The sequence below is a fragment of the Durio zibethinus genome, chromosome 26 (genome assembly GCF_047325235.1).
Source record: "Durio zibethinus cultivar Kanyao isolate XHJ-2024 chromosome 26, ASM4732523v1, whole genome shotgun sequence".
NCBI classification, from domain to species: Eukaryota; Viridiplantae; Streptophyta; class Magnoliopsida; order Malvales; family Malvaceae; genus Durio; species Durio zibethinus.
The window spans coordinates 50,313-69,211 of NC_143187.1; positions in this window are offsets into that span (position 1 = coordinate 50,313).

Genomic DNA, 18,899 nt, shown 5'->3' on the forward strand with positions numbered 1-18,899 from the left:
TAACTTTTTGTTTTGTCATAAAATAATTTTTTCTATTCATCAAGCCTACTTCAAATAAAATAATGTATATTTTTTAATATTAAGACATTTAATATGTAAAAGATTTAAAAAATAAATCTATTTATTGAACAAGTTCAAATTGTTATGACTATTTGAACAATTATTTATTTCAAACTGTTATGACTTTTGTTTTGTCATAAAACAATTGTTTTTGTTCATACAAGCTTATTCAAATTAAAATAATATTATTTTATTAATATTTCAACAATTAACAAGTAACAAATTTTAAAAATAAATATGTTTACTGAACAAGTTCAAATAGTCATAACTATTTGAATAATTATCTATTTCAAATTGTTATGACCTTTTGTTTCATATAAAACAATTGTATCAGTGCATATAGGCTTATTCAAAATAAAATAATACTAATTTGTTAATATTCTGAAGATTATTGAGTAAGAGATTTAAAAAATGAATCTATTGACTAAACAAGCTCAAATAGTTATGACTATTTAAACAATTATCTATTTTAAATCATTATGACATTTTGTTTTGTCATAAAACAATTATTTTTGTCCATACAAGCTTATTTCAAATAAAATATTATAAATTTATTAATATTCCAAAAATTAATAACTAAAAATTTAAAAAATAAATTTATTTTCTGAACACATTCAAATAGTTATGACCTTTTGTTTTGTCATAAACCAATTGTTTCTATTCATACAAGCATAGTCGAAAATAATACTAGATTATTAATATTCAAAAAATAAATTTGTTTACCAAGCAAGTTCAATTAGTTATGACTATTTGAACAATTATTTATTTCAAATAGTTATGATCTTTTGTTTCGTCATAAAATAGTTATTTTTGTTCATACAGTTTTATTCAAAATAAAATAATACTAATTTATTAAAAATTTGAAAACTAATAGGTAGGAGATTTAAAAAATAAATCTATTTACTGAACAAGTTTGAATAATTATGTCCATTTGAACAATTATCTAAATCAAATTGTTATGACCTTTTATTTTGTCATAAAAAAATTGTTTCTATTCATGCAAAATTATCCAGAATAAAATAATACTGATCTATTAATATTTTGAAAATTAATAAGAGATTTAAAAACTAAATTTGTTTATTGAATTAGTTCAAATAGTTATGACTATTTGAATAATTATCTATTGCAAATCGTTAAGATCTTTATTTTGTCATAAAACAATTATTTCTTTCCATATAAGCTTATTTGAATTATAAGAATACTAATTTAATAATATTCTAAAACTTAATCAGTAAGATATTTAAAAAATAAATTTATTTGTCAAAGCAGTTTAAAAAGTTAAAACTATTATAATAATTATCTAGTTCAAATCGTTTTGACCTTTTGTTTAGTCATAAAACAATTATTTCAATTTATACAAGCTTATTCAGAATAAAATAATACTACTTTATTAACATTCAAAAAATTAGTGGGCAAGAGATTTGAAAAAATAAATCTATTTACCAAACTCAAATAGATTTGATTATTTGAATAATTATCTATTTAAAGTTGTTATGACCTTTTGTTTTGTCATAAAACAATTGTTTTAATTCATAAAAACTTTTTCGAAATACTACTTTATTAATATTTCAAAAATTAATAAGCAAGAGATTTAAAAACTAAAGTTGTTTTTCGAACTAGTTCAAATAATTATGATAATTTGAACAAACATCAATTTCAAATTGTTATGATATTTGTTTTCTCATAAAACAATTGTTTCTAATTATACAAGCTTATTTGGATAAAAATAATACTAATTTAATAATATTTTAAAAATCAATAAGAGATTTAAAAAAGAAAAGTTTTTGCCAAATCAGTTCAAATAGTGAAGATTATTAGAATAATTATCTATTTCAAATCATTTTGACCATTTTGTTAGTCATATAATAATTGTTTCAGTTCATATAAGCTTATTCGAAATAAAATAATACTAATTTATTAACATTTGAAAAATTAGTAAGCAAGAGATTTGAATAAATGAATTTGTTTACCGATCAAGTTAACTTATTTGGAATAAAATAATACTAATTTAGTAATATTCTAAAAATTAATAACTAAGAGATTTAAAAATAAATTCGTTTGCTAAACCAGTTCAAATAGTTAAGACTATATGGCAATTATTTATTTCAAATTATTATGACATTTTGTTTTGTCGTAAAACAATTATTTTAGCTCATACAAGATTATTCAAAATAGAATAAAACTAATTTAGAAATATTTCAAAAATTTATAAGTAAGAGATTTAGAAAATAATTCTATTTATCTAATTGGTTTAAATAATTATAACTATTTGAACAATTATCTATTTCAAATCGTTATTACTTTTTATTTTGTCATAGGACAATTGCTTTTGTTGATATAAGTATGTTCAAAATAAAATAATACTAATTTATTAATATTTAGAAAATTAGTCAGTAAGAGATTTAAAAAGTAAAACTATTTACCAAACCATTTCAAATAGTTTTGACTATTTGAATAATTATCTATTTCAAATCATTATAGCCTTTTATTTTGTCATCAAACAATTGGTTATGTTCATACTATTTTATTTAGAATAAAATACTACTAATTTAATAATATTTTGAAACATAATAACTAAGAAAATTAAAAAGTAAATCTAATTGCCAAACTAGTTCAAATAGTTAAGACTATATGAATGATTATCTACTTCAAATCGTAATGACCTTTCTTTTGTCATAAAACAATTATTTTGTTCATACAAGCTTTTTTTATTAAAATAATACTAATTTAATAATATTTCAAAAATTAATAAGAGATTTAAAAAATAAATTTGTTTATCGAATTAGTTCAATTGGTTAAGACTATTAGAACAATTATCTATTTCAAATCATTTTGATCTTTTGTTTAGTCATAAAACAATTGTTTCAATTCATAGAAGCTTATTCAGAATAAATTACTACTAATTTATTAACATTTGAAAAATTAATAAGAAAGAGATTTAAAAAAATAAATATATTTACTGAACAAATTTTAACTCATTTTGACCCTTTGTTTAGCCATAAAATAATTGTTTCAGTTCATACATTCTTATTTGAAATAAAATAATACTAATTTATTAACATTCAAAAAATTAATAAGCAAAAAATTAAAAAAATAAATCAGTATACCGAACAAGTTCAAATAGTTATGACTATTCGAACAATTATCTATTTAAAATCATTATGACTTTTTATTTTATCATAAAACAATTATTTCAATTCATAAAAGTTTATCAAAAATAAAATAATATTACTTTATTAATATTTCAAAAATTCATAAGTTAGAGATTTAAAAAAAATTAGTTTATCGAATTAGTTCAAATAATTATGGCCATTTGAACAAATATCTATTTCAAATCGCTATGAACTTTTGTTTTGTCATAAAACAATTGTTTTTCATCATACAAGCCTATTTGGAATAAATAATACTAATTTATTAATATTTCAAAAATTAATAAGTAGGAGATCTAAAAAAATAAATTTGTTTACTAAACTAGTTCAAACAGTTATTACTATTAAACAATTATATATTTCAAATTGCTATAATCTTTTGTTCTATCATAAAACAATTATTTCTGTCCATATAAGCTTATTCAGAATAAAATAATATTAATGTAATAATATTTTGAAAATTAATAACTAAGATATTTAAAAAATAAACTTGTTTTCCCAACTACTTTAAATAGTTAAGGCTATATGAACAATTCTTTATTTCAAATCGTTATGACTTTTTGTCTTGTTGTAAAACAAATTTATTAATATTTCAAAAATTAATAAGTAAGATATTTAAAAATAATTTTATTTGCCAAACCAGTACAAATAATTATGACCATTTGAACAATTATCTATTTCAAATCATTATGAGCTTTTGTTTTGTCATAAAACAATTATTTTTGTTCATATAAGATTGTTTGGAATAAAATAATATTAATTTATTAATATTTTGAAAATTAATAAGCAAGAGATTTAAAAAATAAATCTATTTACTAAACTAGTTCAATTACCTATTACTATTTGAACAGTTATTTATTTCAAATCGTTATGATCATTTGTTTTGTCATTAAACAATTGTTTCTATTTATATTGCCTTATTTTGAATAAAGTAATGCTAATTTATTAATATTTTAAAAATTAATAAATAACATATTTAAAAAATGAAACTATTGGCTTGATCAAATAGTTATAACTGTTTAAACAATTTTCTATTTCAAATTGTTATGATCTTTTGTTTTATCATAAAACAATTGTTTCTATTCGTACAAAATTATTCAAAATAACATAATTCTAATTTATTTATATTTCAAAAATTAATAAGAGATTTAAAAATTAATCTGTTTATTGAACAAGTTTAAACAATTATGACTATTTGAACAATTATGCATTTCAAATCACTATAACCTTTTGTTTTATCATAAAATAATTTTTTCTATTCATAGAAACTTATTTCAAATAAAACAATGCAAATTTAGTAATATTCAAACAATTAATAAGTAAAAGATTTAAAAAATAAATTTTTTTACCAAATAAATTCAAATACTTATGACTATTTGAACAATTATTTATTTCAAATCGTTATAACTTTTTGTTTTGTCATAAAATAATTGTTTTTGTTCAACCAAGCTTATTTCGGGTTAAAATAATATTAATTTCTTCATATTTTGGCAACTAATAAGTACAAGATTTTAAAAAAAAAAATATGTTTACTGAACAAGTTCAAATAGTCATAACTATTTGAATAATTATCTATTTCAAATCATTATGACCTTTTATTTTGTCATAAAACAATTGTGTCAGTTCATATAGGCTTATTTGAAACAAAATAATATTAATATATTAATATTCTAAAAATTATTGAGTAAGAGATTTATAAAATGAATCTGTTTACCGAACAAGTTCAAATAGTTTTTACTATTTGAACAATTACTTATTTTAAATCGTTATGACCTTTTGTTTTGTCATAAAACAATTGTTTCTGTTCATACAAGCTTATTTTAAATAAACAATAAAATTATTAATATTCCAAAAATTAATAAGTAAAAATTTAAAAAATAAATCTATTTTTTAAACACGTTCAAATAGATTTAACTATTTGTAAAATTATCTTTTCAAAAAGTTACAACCTTTTCTTTTGTCAGAAACCAATTGTTTCTATTCATACAAGCTTATTTAGAACAAAATAATACTAATTTATTAATATTCCAAAAATTAATGAGTAAAAGATTTAAAAATAAATTTGTTTACCTAGCAAGCGCAAATAGTTAACTATTTGAACAATTATTTATTTCAAATAGTTTTGTCACAAAACAATTGTTTCTATTCATACAAGTTTATTCGAAATAAAACATACTAATTTATTAATTTTTTGGAAACTAATAGGTAGGAGATTTAAAAAATAACTTTGTTTACCAAACAAATTCAAATAATCATGTCCATTTGAACAGTTATCTATTTCAAATCATTATGACCTTTTGTTTTGTCATGAAACAATTATTTTTGTTCATAAAGAATTATTCAGAATTAAAATAATGTTGATTTATTAATATTTTGAAAATTAATAATAGATTTAAAAAATAACTCTGTTTACTAAATCAATTCAAATATTTATGACTATTTGAACAATTATCTATCTCAAATTGTTATGATCTTTATTTTATCATAGGATAATTATTTCTTTTCATACATGCTTATTCAGATTAAAATAGTACTAATTTAATAATATTTCAAAAATTAATATGTAAGAAATTTAAAAAATAAATGTGTTTGTCAAATTAGTTTAAATAGTTAAGACTATTAGAACAATTATTGATTTCAAATCGTTCTTACCTTTTGTTTAGTCATAAAACAATTATTTCAATTCATACAAACTTATTCAAAACAAAATAATACTAATTTATTAACATTCAAAAAATTAATAAACAAGAGATTTGAAAAAATAAATCTATTTGCCAAACAAGTTCAAACATATATGAATATTTGAACAATTATCTATTTAAAATTGTTTTGACTTTTTGTTTTGTCATAAAACAATTGTTTAAGTTCATAAAAACTTATCTAAAATAAAATAATACTACTTTATTAATATTTAAAAAATTAATAGACAAGAGATTAAAAACTAAAATTGTTTTCCAAATCAGTTCAACTAGTTACAACTATTTGAACAAATATCAATCTCAAATCATTACGATCTTTGTTTTGTCATAAAACATAGTTTCTGATCATACAAGCTTATTTTGATAAAAACAATACTAATTTAATAGTATTTCAAAAATTAATAAGTGATTTAGAAAATAATTGGGTTTGTCGAATTAGATCAAATAGTTAAGACTATTAAAATAATTATCTATTTCAAATTGTTCTGACCTTTTGTTTAGTCATCAAATAATTGTTTCAGTTCATACAAGCCTATATGAGATAAAATAATATTAATTTATTAACATTAAAAACATTAATAAGCATAAGATTTGCAAAAATAAATCTGTTTATCGAACAAGTTCAAATAGTTATGATTATTTGAACAATTATCTATTTAAAATTATTATGAACTTTTGTTTTGTCATAAAACAATTGTTTTAGTTCATAAAAGCATCTCTAAAATAAAATAATACTACTTTATTAATTTCAAAAATTAATAAGTAAGAGATTTAAAAAATAGATTAGTTTTTTTAATAAGTTCAAATAGTGATAGCCTTTTGTACAATTATTTATTTCAATTTGTTATAAAACAATTGTTTTTCAACATGCAAGCTTATTTGAAATAAAATTGTTATTACCTTTCGTTTTGTCATAAAACAATTGTTTTTCAACATACAAACTTATTTGAAATAAAATAATACTATTAATATTTCAAGAATTAGTAAGAGATTTAAAAAATAAATTTATTTAATAAACTAGTTCAAATAATTATGACTATCTGAAAATTTATCTATTTCAAATTGTTATAACCTTTTATTCTATCATAAAGCAATTATTTTTGTTCATATAAGTTTATTTGGAATAAAATAATACTAATTTAGTAATATTCAAAAAATTCATAACTAAGAGATTTAAAAAATAAGTACGTTTGCTGAACCAATTCACATAGTTAAGACTATATGAACAATTATCTAATTCAAATCGTTATGACATTTTGTTTTGTCATAAAACAATTATTTCAGCTCATACAACTTTATTCAAAATAAAATAATACTAATTTATTAATATTTTAAATTTTATAAGTAAGAGATTTAATAAATAATTCTATTTACTAAACTAGTTTAAATAATTATAACTATTTGATAATTATCTATTTCAAATCATTATTACTTTTTGTTATGTCATAAGAAAATTGTTTTTGTTTATATAAGTTTGTTCGAAATAAAATAATACTAATTTATTAATATTTAAAAAATTAATCAGTAAGAGATTTCAAAAGTAAATCTATTTATCAAACCATTTTAAATAGTTTTGACTATTTGAATAATTATCTGTTTTAAATCATTATAACCTTTCATTTTGTTATCAAACAATTGGTTCTATTCATACTATTTTATTTGAAATTAAATAATACTAATTTATTAATGTTATAAAATTAATGGGTTGGAGACTTAAAGAATTAATTTGTTTACCCAAAAAGTTCAAATAGTCATGTCCATTTGAAATATTATCTATTTTAAATCATTATGATATTTTGTTTTGTCATAAAACAATTGTTTTTATTCATACAAAATTATTCAAAATAAAATAATACTAATTTATTAATATTTCAAAAATTAAGAAGAAATTTAAAAACTAAATCTGTTTGCTGGACTAATTCAAATTGTTATGACTATTTGAACAATTATTTATCTCAAATGTTATGATCTTTATTTTGTCATGAAACAATTGTTTCTGTTTATACGAGTTTATTTGGAGTAAAATATTGCTAAACTAATAATATTCTAAAATTAATAAGTAGGAGATTTCAAAAATAAATGTGTTTGCCAAACCAATTCAAATAGTTAAGGCTATTAGAACAATTATCTATTTCAAATTGTTCTGACCTTTTTATTTAGTCATAAAATAATTATTTCAGTTAATACATGCTTATTCGAAATAAAATAATATTATTTTATTAACATTCAAAAAATTAGTAAGAAATTAAAAAAAATAAATCTATTTATTGACCAAATTTAAATAGTTCTGACTATTTAAACAACTATCTATTTAAAATCATTATGACATTTTGTTTTATAATAAAATAACTATTTTAGTTCATAAAAGCTTATCCAAAATAAATAATATTACTTTATTAATTTTAAAAAATTGAGAAGTTGTAGATTTAAAAGCTAAATCAATTTATCGAATCAGTTCAAATAATTATAGCCATTGGAACAATTATCTATTAGAAATCATTATGAACTTTTGTTTTGTCATCAAAAAATTGTTTTTCATCATATAAACCTATTTTAGAATAAAATAGTACTAATTTATTAATATTTCAGAAATTAATGAGAATGAGATTTAAAAAATAAATCTATTTACCGAACTAATTCAAACAGTTATGACTATTTGAATAGTTATATATTTCAGATCATTATAACATTTTGTTTTGTCATAAAACAATTATTTATGTTCATACAAGCTTATTGGAAATAAAATAATACTAATCTAATAATATTGTGAAAATTAATAACTAAGAGATTTAAAAAAAAAATTTGTTTACCAAACTAGTTCAAATAGTTAAGGCTAGAGTCATAACTATTTGACCGTATTCAAAAAACAGATTTATTTTTTTAATTTTTACTTATTAATTTTTGAAATATTAATGAATTTTTATTATTTTATTTGGAATAAACTTGTATGAATAGAACCAATTATTTTCTGACAAAATAAAATATCATAATGATTTAAAATAGAAAATTGTTCAAGTAGTTGTAACTATTTGAACTTGTTCGGTAAATTGAATCATTTTTTAAATCTCTTACTCAATAATTTTCAAAATATTAATAACTTAGTATTATTTTATTTTGAATAAGCCTATATGAACTGATACAATTGTTTTATGATGAAACAAAAAGTCATAACGATATGAAATAGATAATTATTCAAATAGTCATGACTATTTAAACTTGTTTGGTAAACATATTTATTTTAAGAATCTTTTGCTTATTAATTGTCAAAATATTAATACATTAATATTATTTTAATTCACATAAGCTTATATGAACAAAAATATTTTTTGACGACAAAACAAAAAGTCATAATGATTTCAAATAAATAATTGTTCAAATAGTCATAACTATTTGAATTTATTCCATAAACAGAGTTTTTTTTAAATCTTTTACTTATTAATTGTATGAATATTAATAAATTCATATATTTTAATTGAAATAAGCTTGTATCAATAGAATAAAATTATTTTATGACAAAACAAAAGGTTATAGCAATTTGAAATAGGTAATTGTTCAAATAGTCATAACTATTTAAACTTGCTTAATAAATATATTCAGTTTTTAAATCTCTTACTTATTAATTTTTGAAATATTAATAAAATAGAATTATGCTATTCTGAATAAGCTTGTACAAAAAAAAAACAATTGTTTTGTGACAAAACAAAAGGTCATAATGATTTGAAATAAATAATTATTCAAAAGTTATAACTATTTGCATTGGTCAAGCCAACAGATTCATTTTTTAAATCCATTACTTATTAATTTTCAGAATATTAATAAATTAGCATTACTTTATTAAGAATAAGATTGTATTAATAGAAACAATTATTTTATGACAAAACAAATGGTCATAACAATTTGAAATAAATAATTATTTAAATAGTTATAATTTATTGAACTAGTTTGGTAAATAGATTTATTTATTAAACTCTTATTAATTTTCAAAATATTAATAAATTAATATTATTTTATTTTGAACAAACTTATATGTACAAAAATATTTGTTTTACAACAAAACAAAAGGTCATAATGATTTGAAATAAATAATTATCCATATCACCTTAACTATTTAAATTGGTTCGGTAAACATATTTATTTTTTATATCTTTTAGTTATGAATTTTCATAATATTATTAGATTAGTACTATTTTATTTCAAATAAGCTTGTATGAAGATAAATAATTGTTTTATGACAAAACAAAATATTATAACAATTTGAAATATATAAATGTTCAAATAATCATAACTATTTGAACTGGTTCAGTAAGCATATTGATTTTTAAATCTCCTACTTATTAATTTTTTAAATATTAATAAATTAGTATTATTTTATTCCAAAGAGGCTTGTATGATGAAAAACAATTGTTTTATGACAAAGAAAAAGTTTATAACAATTTGAAATAGATAATTGTTCAAATGGCCATAATTATTTTAATTGATTTGATAAACTAATTTATTTTTTAAATTTCCAACTTCTCAATTTTTGAAATATTAATAAAGTAATATTATTTTATTTTGGATAAGCTTTTATGAACCGAAACAATTGTTTTATGATAAAACAAAAGATCATAATGATTTTAAATAGATAATTGTTCAAATAGTCATAACTATTTGAACTTGTTCAGTAAAAAGACTTAATTTTTTTATTTTTTGCTTATTAATTTTTTGAATGTTAATACAATAGCATTATTTTATTTCAAATAAGTATGTATAGATCGAAACAATTATGTTATGACTAAACAAAATGTTAGAATGATATGAAATAGATAATTATTTTAATCGTTTTCACTATTTGAACAAATTCGACAAGCGCATTTATTTTTGAAATCTCTTATTAATTTTTAGAATATGATTAGTTTAGCAATATTTTACTCCGAATAAGCTTATATGAATAGAAACAATTGTTTTATGACAAAACAAAGATCATAATGATTTGATATAGATAATTGTTCAATAGTCAAACTATTTAAATTGGTTCGGTAAATGGATTTAGTTTTTAAATGTTTTACTAATTGTTGAAATATTCATAAATTAGTGTTATTTTATTCTAAATAATTTTGTATGAATAAAAACAATTATTTTGTGACACAAAATTTCATAACAATTTGAAAGAGATAATAGTTCAAATGGACATGACTATTTGAACTTATTTGGTAAACAGATTTATTTTTTAAATCTCCAACTTATTAATGTTTAGAATATTAATAAATTGATATTATTTTATTTCGAATAAATGTTTATGAATAGAAACAATTATTTTTGACAAAACAAAATATCATAATGATTTGAAATAAATAATTGTTTAAATAGTCATAAATATTTAAACTCTTTAGGTAAACAAATTTATTTTTTAAATCTTTTACTTATTAATTTTTTGAATTTTAATAAATTAGTATTATTTTATTTCGAATAAGCTTTTATGAACAAAAATAATTGGTTTATGACAAAACAAAAGGTCATAATGATTTAAAAGAGATAATTGCTCAAATAGTCATAGCTATTTGAAAGTATTTAGAATTATTTTTTAATTCTCTCATTTATTAATTTTGGAAATATTAATAAATTAATTTTTTTTTCTAAATAAGCTACTATGAATTCAAAAAAACTTATTTTATGACAAAACAAAAGGTCATAATGATTTGAAGTAGATAATTGTTCGTATAGTCTTAAATATTTCATCTAGTTTAGAAAAAAATTTATTTTTTAATTCTCTTAGTTATTAATTTTTGGAATATTATTAGATTAGTGTTATTTTATTCCAAATAAACTTGTATGAACAAAAATAATTGTTTTATGACAGAACAAAAAGTTATAACGATTTCAAGTTTACAATTGTTCAAATAGTCAAAACTTTTTGAACTAGTTCGATAAACAGATTTATATTTTAAATCTCTTATTAATTTTTGAAAGATTAATAAATTAGTATTATTTTATTCTGAATAAGCTTGAATTTTCAAATACATTTGTTATATAATGAAGTAAAGGGTAATAATGATTTGAAATAGATAATTGTTCACATGGCCATAATTATTTGAATTGATTCAGTAAATAGATTCACTTTTTAGATCACTTACTTATTAAATTTTAGAATATTAATAAATTAGTTTTATTTTATTTTGAATGAGCTTGTATGAACTGAAACAATTGTTCTATAACAAAACAAAATGTCATAACGATTTGAAATAGATAATTATTCATATAGTCTTAACTATTTGAACTGCTTCGACAAACAAATTTATTTTTTAAATCTCTTAGTTATTAATTTTTGGAATATTATTAAATTAGTATTATTTTATTTCGAATAAGCTTATATGAACTTAAACAATTATTTTATAACAGAACAATAGGTTATAGCAATTTGAAATAGATAATTGTTCAAATAGGAATTGGTTCGATAAATAGATTTATTTTTTAAATCTTCTACCTATCAATTTTTGAAATATTAATAAATTAGATTATTTTATTCTGAATAGGTTTGTATGATAAAAAGCAATTGTTTTATGACAAAAGAAAAGTTCATAACAATTTGAAATAAATAATTGTTCAAATGGCCGTAATTATTTGAACTAATTCGATAAACTAACTTATTTTTTAAATCTCTAACTTATCAATTTTTGAAATATTAATAAAGTAATATTATTTTATTTCAAATAAGCTTTTATGAACTGAAACAAGTGTTTTATGATGTAGACACCCAATTTGGTCCAGGCCTGGATCAATTGGGCCTGGTCCAAATGGGTAAGCCTAATTTTGTTTTATATTTTTGTTCTTTTTATTTTATTTTTATTTTATATTTTATGTATATATTTTCCTTTATATCCTATGTATTTATTTATTTATTATTACTATTTATTAATATATATTTTTATTTTTTTTCCTTTTTTTTCTTTTTCATTTTATTTTATATGTATTTTTATTTATCTAATTATATATTTATTTATCTGTTATTGTTATTTTTTTATTCATCTTATAATATTATTGTTGATTTATCTTATTATTATTTTTCTAATTATCTATTAATTTTTTTTATTTTATCTGATTTTTATTTTGGAAGACTGTGATTGAATCCTGTTGAAGAATCCTACCGAGAATGGGGATTCAATCAGAATCCAGATTGGATTCAAAGATTGAATCCCCATCCAAAAAGGAATAGGGATTGATCAGAAACTCTTCTGATCAATCCCTATAAAAGGGACTCTCTGAAACAGAAGCAAGACACACAAAAAAACAGTGAGCAAAAAGCTACTGATTTAAGAGAAAAGAGGCGTATAGAAGAGTTTTTGAAGGCTAAAAGAAGGTTGAGAAGTGTTAGAATAGCTGTGGGAATCGAAAATAATTTTTTAGAGATTTTTGGCGAAAATTTTTCTGGAAATTTCTGGAAAATTTCCAGATTCCGGTGATTTTTCCGATGAAGGTTGAATTTTTCAGCGACAATTTCGGCCAACTTTGAAGTTTTCGGTGAGCTGCCCAATTTTCGATGAAGGATCCTAGAAACCGACTAACTTTTCGATGAACTTTCGATGAAAAATTCCAGAATCCGGTAAACATTCAACCGAAGTTCTTCGATCGTTTAGAGAGAAGTGAGAGGAAAAAGAAAGAAGAGAGAGAGAGGGGAGAAGGTTTCTTTCGAAAAACAGAGGGAAGTGCCTTATATACCTTCTCAAAATGACGTCATTTTTGCTTTAAGTGACCTAGAGGATCCGTGCGTTTTATCGAGATCTGACCTAACCCGAGCGTCGACCCGCTTCCTGACCCGCGCGTGTCTTCCCCCCTCCGAGCTGATAGCCGAGTCGAGCCGAGATCCCAAGCTGCTTCTCCGAGCCATTTCTCTTCCTTGAGCTGAGTCGAGTTGAGCCATACTCCAAGCCGCTCTAGGTTTCTTTTTTTTGAATTTATTTATTTATTTGTTTATTTATTAGATTAGGTTTATTTAATATTCTTTTCATCTTTATTTTATTTTTATTTTTGTTTTATTATTCTATTTTCTTTAAATAAAAATAAAAAAAAATATTTTTGGGGAAAAGTTGAAAGTATCAATTTTCCTTAAAAATAAATTTTCAAAAAAAGATTTTTTGGGAAAAGTTAAAAGTATCAATTTTCCTTAAAAATAAATTTTCAAAAAAAGGTTTTGAGGAAAAGTTGAAACTATCAATTTTCCTTAAAAATCAAAGTTTCAAAAAAAACATTTTTTGGGAAACGTTGAAAGTATCAATTTTCCTTAAAAATAAAATTTCAAAAAAAATATTTTTGAGGAAAAGTTGAAAGTATCAATTTTCCTTAAAAATAAATTTTCAAAAAAATATTTTTGAGGAAAATTTGAAAGTATCAATTTTCCTTGAAAATCAAAGTTTCAGAAAAACATTTTTTGGGAAAATTGAAAGTATCAATTTTCCTTAAAAATAAATTTTCAAAAAAATCAATTTTTGAGGAAAAGTTGAAAGTATCAATTTTCCTGCCCAAAAACAATCATTCTTTCCCTCCTTTTTATTTTGATTTTGATTTTTCTTTAAATAATCCGACGATGGAGCCTCTGCAAGTGAAACAGTAGTTTTTCTTGCATACTCTTGAGGTGAGGAAATTTTCTCAATTTTTTGCTAAAAGTATTAAAGTCAATTGAGAATAATTTCCAATAATTAATTACTTGGTAAAATTTTAAGGCTCATTGGATAACACAAATTTAAGCTGGTACCATCTTTTGATGGGCGTTGTGAGGGTGCTATAACCTTCCTCACACGTAACCGAACTCCCGAACCCTGTTTTGGTTAGTAGACCTGAACCTATTCTTTTAGGGACCCTTAAACTTAGGTGTTCCCTGGAAAGATAGATTCTTTAGGTGGCCAATCGCACCTAGATAAAAAAGATTGGTGGCGACTCCCTAAAGTCAATGTCTAGCGATAGATCCCGGGATGTAGACGTTATGACAGCTTGGCGACTCCACTGAGGACTTTGAAAGTTAGGCCAGCAAATAATTTATGTTATCCAAAAGCCTAATAAAATTGAACCTGTTTGTATATATGTGTTATTATTCATTCATGTTTATTTACCTTGTTAACTATGTCATTCATATGCATGTGCATAACATGAGTTCTACACCCGAGCTTTATCCCTCTAGGAGGGAGTAAAGTACCTATTGCTTTCGTGAGGTCTAATGCCTCTGCAGTGGCTAGCGAAATACTCCCACTCAAATTGAACCTTTTCCACTTGTAGCCTGTAATGGGTGAGGATAGCCTTACTAGTTTGTGATGGACAAGGATGTAAGGAGCAATTTGAGGACCTTTAGACTTTGACCTTAAAATCGCATATAGTGAACCTTAGAAGTGCCTAACCCTAAGATAGAGCCCTTTCTACCCAATGATAGATATACCCTGAAATTAGGACACAAAAAGGGTGTTTATCTAATCATTTTGATTGTTTAACTTTGTGCATCATTTTCATTATCATATGTAACATTATGCATCAGCATCACTTTCTTTTCATCCATGGAACTAACTATGGCGTTTGTCTAATTGTATGCATCTGTATTACTTTCATGATCATGTTTTAACACAATCATTTGCATCTATTTCATATTAGATTTCATTCAGAAAAATGTACATTTCATTCATACATCAAAGCATCAAACATAAAGCATAGCATAACATTTCTAAATCATAAATTGTGGTGCTAAAGGTTCAAGGATAGCACCATCTAGTAAGAACCCTGCCCATTGATACAACACAAGATTCAGAGCCAGACAAATAGAGCAAAAAAATTCTCACAGATTTAAAAAAAATAGAAAAAGCACAGGAAAAGATTGAAAGTGAGTTAAGCAAGATTTTGGATGCTCTTAATAGGCTGAATAAGGGAAAAAGAGTTGAAGAATATACAAGCCAACAAGTTCCCTCATTACAAGAAGTGGTTGACCTTTTATATCCTCCAGGTTTTGGCCTACCTCAAGCCCAGTCTGCTTAAGAGGTCCCGCCAAAAACTTCACATATCCAACATATCTTAGAATGCCACCAGCTTCCAACCTAGGGTAGTATAATAGCTATGTAAATCTTGTCTTCACTAAAAAGGCAGCAGAATCAATTTTTGATCTAGATGATTTAAAGGAGAAGAAGAAAGAAAAGATAAGAGTGAAAGTTCAGGAAAGCTCCAAGATTAGTATGCTAGAGCAAAGGCTACGGGCTGTGAAAGGATTTAGCTTTTATGGGTCAGTAGATGCTGCTGGGCTCTGCCTAGTCCCTGATGTGGTTATTTCCCATAAGTTCAAAGTACCAAAATTTAAAAAATATGATGGTATGAAGTGCCCCAGAACTCACATCATCATGTATTGTCGGACGATGGCAGCTCATGCTCTTGATGAAAAACTCTTAATGCATGTCTTTCAAGATAGCCTTACAGGCTCAGCGACCAGATGGTATGTTCAGTTGGACAGAACCAGCATTCGCTTTTAGAGCGATATGGCACATGACTTCAATATCGACATATTATCAATTTGGCCCTTGATCGTTTATCTTTACAGAATTTGGAAAAAAAAACAAATGAGTCTTTTAAAGAGTATGCCCAGAGGTGGAGGGATGTTGCTTCTCAAGTACAACTTTTTCTGACCGAGAAAGAAACTACAGTGTTATTTGTCAACACTTTGAAGTCTTCCTATTATGAAAAGATGATAGGGAATGTAACAAAGAATTTTACCGACATGGTGATCTCTGGAGAAATTATTGAAAGTGCCATAAAAAATGGTAAGTTGAAAGGAGGAGAAACCAAGAAGGCATCAGAAAAGAAAGAAGCTCAAGCTCAAGCTGTGAGCTTTGATAGACAACAATTCAGGGGTTATCAACCCTATCCATCCTAAGGTTACTCTCCATACTATCTTGCTGTGAATAATGCCTTATCCTACCCATACCAGCTAGCTCCACAACCATCTTATTCATCCACATATCGATCAATTTTTAGCCCTCAAGATCTTACATATAGCCTTAACATTCAAGCTCTTGTAAGAACCCAAATTCGCCCTATTAACCCAGCAAGTGGTTCACGAGAACAACGAATTACTCGAGAAAAACCTGTATTTGATCCAATTCCTATAACTTATACAGAGTTATATCGAGAACTCTATAATAGCCATTTGATTACCTCCAGCCATGTGGAACCGCTTAAACTACCCTATCCAAAGTGGTATGATCCTACAGCCCGCTACGACTACCATTATGGAATTACTGGCCATTTTACTGAAAATTACACTGCTTTAAAGCATAAGATGCAACGGTTGATCAATGATGGAATGGTAAGTTTTGATCAGGGAAAAGCAACAACACCTAATGTTAGCGTACTGAGTGAAAGTCAAGAACAGAAAGGATCTGAAGAGTCACAATGAATTGAGGGGCAAGATGTCAATAGAGATTCTTCACCTGATCATATAGGGAGATAATTTTTAAGAATGGAGATAAGGCTGGTTGAAGGTTTTTTTTTTGTCATTTTAAGATTTCTTTTCGAGTAATGTTAGATTTCTTTTTTTTTGCAATATAACTTCACATGTTATCATCTTAATAAAGGCAAGTTAATGCATTTCATTACATTTTTCTCTTTTACTTGACCGTTACTCCATGCTCTGTTACCTTTCATAACTTTATACTCCCATTCTTAAATTTCAAATGATGAATATTTAGACAATGATAACAAAAGTTTTGAGATTTAATTTTAAGAACTTATCCACATTAATATGAGGAGATGATTTGAGCAAAAAAAAAAAGGTAAGCCATTACCAGAGGTGCAAAAGATATGTCTTGAAGATATGTAATCTTTTATACAGGATCATGAGCTTTGTTCAATAGATGATGTTCAAGAAAAGTATTCACAATTGAGATGAAAAATGGCCATCTTTCTTTTACCATTCGAAAAACCATTTATTGCTACCCTTTTGAGCCTATTATGATTTCTTTTTCGGAGGAACCCCAATCAAGGATCACCCTCTACACTGGGGGGTAATTTTTGAAAAAAAAATCACAAAAGGTCTCAAAAATAAAAAACAAATAAAGAAAAAGAAAAAGAAAAAATAAATACCACACATGACTTGGGGCAAAGTAATGATAATCCTTTATGTGAGGAAAGAAAAAGTAGTGAAACGATGTGGGGGTAAAATGCCAATTATATCAAATGATCATTTGGTTTTGAACCTTTTTAATACATGTTTTGAGCCTATTATATCCATTTTTTTTATGACCCTTCACCTTGGCCTACATTACAATCTTGAAAAGTCTATTTAGATCAAGTGTGAATACTCAACTTGAATGATCATATGTTGAGCGAAGGTATACTCATGATAAAGCAATGGAATCATGCTACATTGCTCTAAAGTTTGATGTATGAAAGATATCAACAATGGATGAAAAATGAGAAAAAAAAGAAAAAAAAAGAATGAATGAATGAAAAAATGAGAAAACTCAAATTGAAAACCTGAAAGGGTGATTTTGGTAGAGAAAGATCCAGGTCAAATGGCTCACATGAATGAAAGATCAAAGACATTTGAAGATCCCTCAAAGACTAGGACAAAGTTTGCCAAGCTCAAGATAACTTCAACAGTAAATGGAATGAATTTTTTTAAAAAAATCCTAGATTAATGTTGAGAATTGTCTGAATATTCATTATTTGGACATACCATTCATCCCAATGACATGTATCTAATTTATTTCCTTTCCCATTTGTTTTGTACCAAAATAGATCTTCATTGATTATCTTTACCATAATTCACCTTGTGTTCTCTTATTGTTACACCCCTAGAATGAATTGAGAAAATGCTTGATTGCATTGTATTTGTCAAGATTTGAAATGATAATGAATGAATGAATATGTGTTTAAAACAATCTTACATTCATTTGAAAAGAAATCTAAAATGATGGTGGTAACAAAATGAAAAAATGGTAGAAACCTAAAAGAAATGATTTGAAAAGATATATGATGTGATCAAATG